The following is a 7597-nucleotide window of genomic DNA, read 5'->3' as shown; positions in this document are numbered from 1 at the left end:
TCAATCATCTGGATCATTTTGGACCCCTATGAAAAGTTATAGCCCTGACCATTTAGGATCCTTCTGAAAATAATTATCTGGATCATTTCGGGTCCTTCTAAAAGTTGATAAGGGCTCAAAATGATCTTACATGACACCTCCATAAAATTTACAAGTGCCTAAGATTCCTCTCATTACGGACATTTCAATGCTGCTTCTCTGAAAGGCTCATTTGGAAGCAAAATACACAAACAATAATTAATATTTATAATAGCTTGCAACGTGGCAATACAAGAGGCAATATATGATAATTTACTATTACTAATCTACCATAAAAATCGACTTGCTCGATGAAAGTTAATTTTGGGGAACAATAAAGAATCTGACAGCTAATTGTATAATTTGTATAGTAGTCAGCACTAGCCATGAACATAGCATCATTCCCTTTACTGCATAAGAGTACAGTAGCCTTTCTGCAGAGAGCCGCAGATGTTTATGCTGCATTAATAAGCAAGCAATCTCACCTGGAAACATTAGGTAAGATAAACTTCCTCTGTGAAGATTTAAAGCAAAGACTTAAGTTTTACCAAGCCTGGGAAATTGCAGGATGTTGCTACACTTACGTTTAAGACAGGCTATACTGTAACGCCACCTTGAAGTTCGGAGCATCAATGTCTATTTTTTTGGTACTGAACAATTAAATTCTACGATTTTAATATAGGTTTTTCGTTTACTTCGATAGTGTTTATTTTCCTTACTTACTTCTGCATTCGTCTTTTTCTTCAGAACTGAAAATTTCATTCTTTGGAGGTTCGCGAGCATTTTCTAATAATCATAATCATAAGAAGAAGAAGAAGAAGAAGAAGAAGAAGAAGAATGTAATGTTGCAGCCAACAAAATTTACAGATTAGAAACACAGCACGTATATATAGTGGAAATATATCAGACATTCAGACATCGAACACCGGAAGTGAACAATAGAACAGAGGGGAGGGGGCCAATTTGAATGCGGCAAATCTCAAATAATTTAGTGTCCGGTATGTAACGGAATGGTGTTCCTACTGAGAGAGAGAGAGAGAGAGAGAGAGAGAGAGAGAGAGAGAGAGAGAGAGAGAGAGAGAGAGATTTACATTACAAGAGTAATACAATACATTAATAGTGGTAACAGAGAAAGAGGAAGAGAGAGAGAGAGAGAGAGAGAGAGAGAGAGAGAGAGAGAGAGAGAGAGAGAGAGAGAGAGAGAGAGAGAGAGAGCAGCTCACATCAAATCAAATAATAAAATATTTGACAAGTGAACATTAAATATTCATGTATAAAACTATGTACATTTGAAATGATTATGTCGGAAAATTAAAAGGTCATACTGTGTGTGTGTGTGTGTGTGACACACACAGAGCAGAGAGAGAGAGAGAGAGAGAGAGAGAGAGAGAGAGAGAGAGAGAGAGAGAGAGATATTAGGCTTTCTTAAGGAAGAAAAAACTATGACCTATGCTATTAACTGGTGTTCTTTCAAGTATGGTTATAAAGTCCAAAAATATACACATTTTTCTAAGTCGTGTGTTTATATATATATATATATATATATATATATATATATATGTGTGTGTGGTGTATTATATATTATATGATATATACACAATATATATATATATAATATATAATATTATATATATTATATATATATATATAGTTATTAAAAAGACTGACATGATGAAAAGAATGTAAAGGAGAAAACTGGGACATCTGAATAACGCCCTTACCTTATAGACCTTACATCTTGTTCGGGTTGCCCAGGTCCCTCAGTGTGAGGCACCTCTAATGTCTACCAGAGAGTTTGCTAGTACATCTTCCGGTATATTTTGCATCTTCCAATCTTGGATGGTCTGGGATGCAGTTTAGATATTTGTCGAGCTTATTCTTAAACACAAATCTATCGCTCACTCCTGATATATTTCCCTCAGATGAGCTGGCAACGCATTGAATAGACGCTGCATTATCGATGCTGGTGCGTAGTGGATTAATGTCCTGTGTGCTTTCCTTATTTTTCCTGGTATAGTTTTGGGCACTATTAATCTACCTCTGCTTGCTCTTTCTGATATTTTTAGTTCCATGATATTTTCTGCTATTCCTTCTATCTGTTTCCATGCCTGAATTATCATGTAGCGTTCTCTTTCTCCTTTCTAGACTATATAATTTTAAGAATTGTAGTCTTTCCCAGTAGTCTAGGTCCTTAACTTCTTCTATTCTAGCTGTAAAGGACCTTTGTACACTCTCTATTTGTGCAATATCCTTTTGATAGTGTGGGTACCATATCATATTGCAATATTCAAGTGGACTACGAACATATGTTTTTATAAAGCATAATCCATGTGTTTCAGCTTTTTTCTTGTTTTGAAGTGCCGTAACAACATTCCCATTTTTGTTTCTTTACATTTTGCCAAAAGCATTGCTATTTGATCATTGCATAACATGTTTCCTATTCATCATCACACCAAGGTCTTTAACTGCTTCCTGTTTCCTTATTTGTGATTGTCTTCATCACAAGTAATTTCTCTACTTATTCTTGTGTCATCTGCGAACTACTCACTACCTACCGAATCCTTAACATTATTTGTCTATGTCTTCAATCATAATAACAAACAGTATTGCAGCTAACACCGTACCTTGCGGCACACCGGATATTACCTTGGCTTCATCCGATTTCTCGTCGTTTGCAATAACTATCTGTTTTCTGTTGTGTAAAAATTCTTTTAACCATCTCCTACTTTAGTCCACGATATTGTGTTTTCTAATTTTCTTCTTCGCTAATATATTATGGTCTACTTTATCAAAAGCTTTTGCAAAGTCTAAATAAACCACATCTGTTTCATTTTTTTCCGCTTTTCCATATTTTTGAATATGTTCTCACGTGGACTAACAGTTGGGTTTGTGTACTTTTTCCGGGTACGAAACCATGTTGTCCTTTATTAAACAAATTATTTTTTATTAAATGTTTCATAATATTTTTCTTCATTACCCTTTCATACACTTTCATAATATGTGATGGTTAGACTCACAGGCCTATAATTACTTGCCTCTAGTCTTGATCCACTTTTGAAAGTAGGGGTATATATGCTAATTTGTGCTCATCATAAATCTTGCCTGTATCTACACTTTGTCTTAATATATTGCAAGTGGCTTTGCGATAGAATGACTACTTTCTTTAATTTAAAAACAAAATAGCAGGAATTTCCATCAGGCCCTGCAGCAGCTCCATTTTTAATTTCATTAATAGCCTGCACAATATCAGCTTCATTCAATATCTATGTCAGCTAAATATTCACTATTTTCATCCCTTACTTCTATATCATTATCTTCATTATCTATTCTAGGGTGAATTCTCTCTTATATCGTTCTGCCAGTATGTTGCAAATTTCCTTTTTTTCATTCGTTAATCTCCCTTCAATTCTCAGAGGGCCTATTTCTATTCTTCTTTTATTCTCTTCTTCGCATATGAGTATAATAGTTTGGGGTTTTGCTTGATATTTAATAGGGTTTTTTCTTCCAAGTCCCGTTTTTCATTTTCTTTTGATTGTATAATCTTTTGTTCTGCATTTTCTATCTTACGTTTTTAGTTCTATAACTTTCCATGCATTTTTTTCTTTTGCAAGACCTTTTTTCCACTTTCTGATTTCTGGAACAAGATCCTTCTGTCTCTTGGTATGCATGAATGATGTTTCTTTTCTTCTTTCGGTATATATTTTCCACTATTTCTCCAATATTTTTATATAATATCTCCGTATTTACCCTTATGTCATCATTCTTACCGAAATGTTATCCCAATCTTTTGTTTAATTCTTCATTAATTTCTGACCATTTTATATTTTTTACTGTAGAAGTTGTCTTTTCCATATCCTTCCTACTTTTTCATTTCTTGCTTATCTCTATTTTCACTTGCTTTGGAATGAACTGTTAATTCTATGACATTATGGTCTGAAATACTCGCATTATAAAACTATTATTTCTTTAACATAATTCATCTCGTTCACAAATACTAGGTCTAAAGTATTTTCCTTTCTTGTTGGCAGGTGTTTTATTTATTGAATGTTGTATTCTAGTAGCATATAATAATAGCTTTTCAAATTGCCTCTTATCTTCTGCACTACTATTACTCTCTTTTTATATGTATAAGTACAACCACAATCTCCTATTCTTTCCGTTTCTTCTTTCCATTCTACGAAAGGAAAGTTGAAGTCACCAGAGGAGAATAGTCCAGTCCTTGTGATTTCTACATATATCATCCAATTTTCAATTATTAAGTCAAACTCTTTAGTATTAGGAGGTCTATATATTACTATGTTCATCAATTTTTTCAGATTCAAATTCTACCGCTATTAGTTCACATTCTGAGTTCTATATTTCTCATATATTTTTCCTTGTTTTTTGTCTTTCCCATATATTGCGGTTCCCCCTTGATTCCTATTTTTTCTATCTGATGTATAAGTTTGGAACCCTTTTATTTGATCATCACCTCCCAGTCTCTTGGGAATAAACCAGTTTCACTTACTATTCATTATCTATTTTCTTTTCTTTTTCATTTTGGGTTAGTTCTTCTAAGTACTCTATTTTTCTTTTTGAGTTACTCGTAACTAAACCCTGCGCATTCATCACTATGATGGTTTGCGTGTTTTCTCCTTCATTTAATACTGTAGTAATAAGGATTTTCCCATGTCTCTTCCTGTTTCTGGTATGTTGTTCTTTTTTTCATTTCCAGAAATTCTGACATTAAAAAATCCAACTTTTCCATAATATTTGATCTTCCTTCATCATAATTATTCATTTTGTGTCTGAATCTGCAATTTTCTCGTTTCTGCAATATCTATCTTGCATAATAAATACAGTTATTATCTCTTGAGTAGAATTTCGGAGCTGATGTTTTTGAAATTTTTTGCTGACACCTCTGCATATCTCTTGGTGGTTTGCTTTTCTCTTTTACCTGATATTCTTGATTTCTTCTCTCTTTATTTTGTTTCTTTCTTATTTTGGATTTTATTACTTGGTTTGGTTATTTATTTGATTATGATTCATGGCTAACAGGGTGCATATATTTGCATTTTTTGTCGAACTTACATCCTTTTCCTTCTTTTAGGTTTTTACATATTTTTGGATGCAGATCTCTGCAATCATCCCCCATATCCATCTAAGTATTTGCCCCATTTACCATATATTTCATAGTTTTGACATATCTTAGGATGTTTGTAGTAACACTCTTTCTCCAAATCTGCAATTCCCTTTTCAAAAACAAAAAGGTTGCAGATTTTGTGGCTTTCTTGTCTATTTTTTCCTCTTTCCCGTCATTGTATAGATCTGGGTAGAGCTCTTCGGGATTTGCTTTTCTGTTGTCATATCGTAATTTATTTCTTCGTAGGTATGCTGCTTTATTGCCTCATATGTAGTATCAAGAGTATCTCTGCATCCATACTTTTATCTTGTCTTTGTTTTACATTATTTTTTTCTGTCATTTCATTTTTGTTTACCTCTCTTCCGTTTTCCTCTTCTTCTTTTTCTTCTTCTCTCTTCCTCTTCTTCTTCATCATCAACTATTTGTACATTCAATCTTGATTTAATAACATTGTCTATCCATGATAGACATTGTTTGAACAAAAAAATTCTTGTATCTTTTCTCAAATCTTGTATTACCTCAGCACACTGTGGATGGGTCGGAATGTTGCATGCAGCACATTTTCTGATTAGGTTTTGTGGATTGACTAGTGCTATACCAAACCTTACACAGGTTTGCATGCTTTTGGCATTCTTTTTCCTAATGCATCAATTAGGATATTACAAGATTCACCTTATTCATTTTCTTTGTCGGAATATGTTGGTTTATGTATATTTTCTTTATGAGTCTCTTGACCACTTGGATTTTATTTGGAACTTCTTCAATTATTTTTCAAGAGTGTTTTCATTAGATTTGTTCCAGTTTGAAGGATTATATCTGATGTGAACGAACCACATTATTAATTCACCATAAAATACCGAGCTTCGATACATGAGCTTTAACGGCGTTCTCTCTCTCTCTCTCTCTCTCTCTCTCTCTCTCTCTCTCTCTCTCTCTCTCTCTCTCTCTCTCTCTCTCATGAAGTTTACCTTGGTTACATGTTAAACTCATTTTAAAATTACGATAAAACAATGCAATGATAAAAAGTTTAGGATTCACAATCACATTCCCCTTCCCACCCCAAACTCTCTCTCTCTCTCTCTCTCTCACCATCTCTCTCCTCTCTCCTCTCAACTCATCTCAATCTCTCTCTCTCCTCTCTCTCTCTCTCTCGCCACAGCCTATATGCTTCTGTAACACATTAAACTCATTTAGAATTACAATACACACAATGCTATGATAAAGTTGTAAATTTCACTTTTAACCCCTTTTTACGTCAATTGCCTCTCTCTCTCTCTCTCTCTCTCTCTCTCTCTCTCTCTCTCTCTCTCTCTCTCTCTCTCTCTCTCTCTCTCTCTCTCTCTCAGTAACATATTAAACTCATTTCGAATTACAATACATGTAGGGCTTTGATAAAAATTTTATATTTCTTTTTCAACCCCTTTTTACGTCAACCGTCCTCGCTCTCTCTCTCTCTCTCTCTCTTGTTAATTCAGTGTTTACCTAAGTCATTGTCATTACGATTATTTTAATCAATTTAACATGTCAACAGAGTTCAGTTATTTCAGAGAGAATAACTTGCAGGAGTCTACAGGCATTACATATTATAGTATAGCATGACAAACTCATTAAATCTAATATCACAATGAACGCAACTATTCACAAAAAATGTTTTGGATTTCCAACGCACGACTAAATTATTCCCGAAAAGGAAGAATCATTTTCTGACGAATAAATATCAAAATGTTCATATGATGCATTTCCCTAAATATTGAAACGCACCAACTTTATCTGCTGATATTTGTTTCGTTTAATATTTACATATTTTTCTGTTGTATGCTCTCTCTCTCTCTCTCTCTCTCTCTCTCTCTCTCTCTCTCTCTCTCTCCATGTAAGCGTTCAGTATGGTGAAAGGAAGTTAGTGGCATTTATAGCCAGGCCATATGAATATTTGCATTATATGAATAAAATCATCATCAACAACAAGAAATTAATACTATCATCGTATTACTATTATCAATATTAATCAGCAATATCAGCGGCATTTACATAACTACCAAACTCTAGTACCCTTGATTTCAGGCAGTGATTTGTACACCCAACACTAAGTAACTTTTCGTGGCACTATCGCATGAGCGCGTTTTCTACGATCTTTCTGCATCTTGTAAACAAACTTCGCACTACAGACCCTTGTTGCTGGAAAATCTGAAACTTAAGCAAGTTCATGTTCGTGCGTCAACTCAATATTACCCGGATGCAGGGGAAGGTATTGGTCACTTTGTACAAAATCTGGAGGAAAGATGCCAAACGATGGCTGAGAACATACTCATGTTGACACGACCTAGTATACTGAGTTACAAAGGTTTCCCAAGAATCACATCCGTTCATCTTGGAACATCTACGACGTGGGAAAAGTATTTTATACAATTATGCAATCTAGTTACACGTGATACTCGTACTAATTGGTATGGTAATATC

At 34.2% G+C, this 7597-nt stretch overlaps 1 protein-coding gene across 1 annotated transcript in view; it reads right to left on the bottom strand.

Moving 5' to 3' along the window:
- Positions 1-7597, bottom strand: part of LOC135195622 (CYFIP-related Rac1 interactor B-like) — a 263429-nt gene that overhangs the window by 84217 nt on the left and 171615 nt on the right. The window lies entirely within an intron of this gene.

Source organism: Macrobrachium nipponense, chromosome 16, assembly GCF_015104395.2.
Source record: "Macrobrachium nipponense isolate FS-2020 chromosome 16, ASM1510439v2, whole genome shotgun sequence".
Lineage (NCBI taxonomy): Eukaryota > Metazoa > Arthropoda > Malacostraca > Decapoda > Palaemonidae > Macrobrachium > Macrobrachium nipponense.
Note: the sequence above shows the minus strand (reverse complement) of the source record. Positions and strands in the feature narration are given on the sequence as shown.